Raw genomic sequence first — 391 nt, 5'->3', positions numbered from 1 at the left:
AGCATCCTCAAAAAACTATTATTGAAATACTAATATTTCACTTTTTTTATTAAATTAGATAAATGTTTACGGATATTTTCAAATTTATAAAATTTACCCTTTACAATTTCCTAAGAATATGTCAAAGATGAAGTTTTCAAATGCTTTTCCAAGGTTCCTTGAAGGTTTGAAAATTCAAACATGGAGGGTGGTTGATTATTTATTTTGCTTAACCAACCCTATTTTGCTAGGTCTATTTGGATCACGTACTACCTCTCATTTAAGAAGCCAAGAAAGGATGCTTCCTTCTTGCTTCTCATCATCCTTTCAACAAAGAGATACAGCATATGTGCAAAATTTAAGATTTAAATATTTTTTTTCTATACTCATGGTTGGTCCAATTTTAAATAAA

The sequence above is a fragment of the Phaseolus vulgaris genome, chromosome 3, assembly GCF_000499845.2.
Source record: "Phaseolus vulgaris cultivar G19833 chromosome 3, P. vulgaris v2.0, whole genome shotgun sequence".
Classification (NCBI taxonomy): Eukaryota; Viridiplantae; Streptophyta; class Magnoliopsida; order Fabales; family Fabaceae; genus Phaseolus; species Phaseolus vulgaris.
This window is presented reverse-complemented; position numbering follows the sequence as displayed.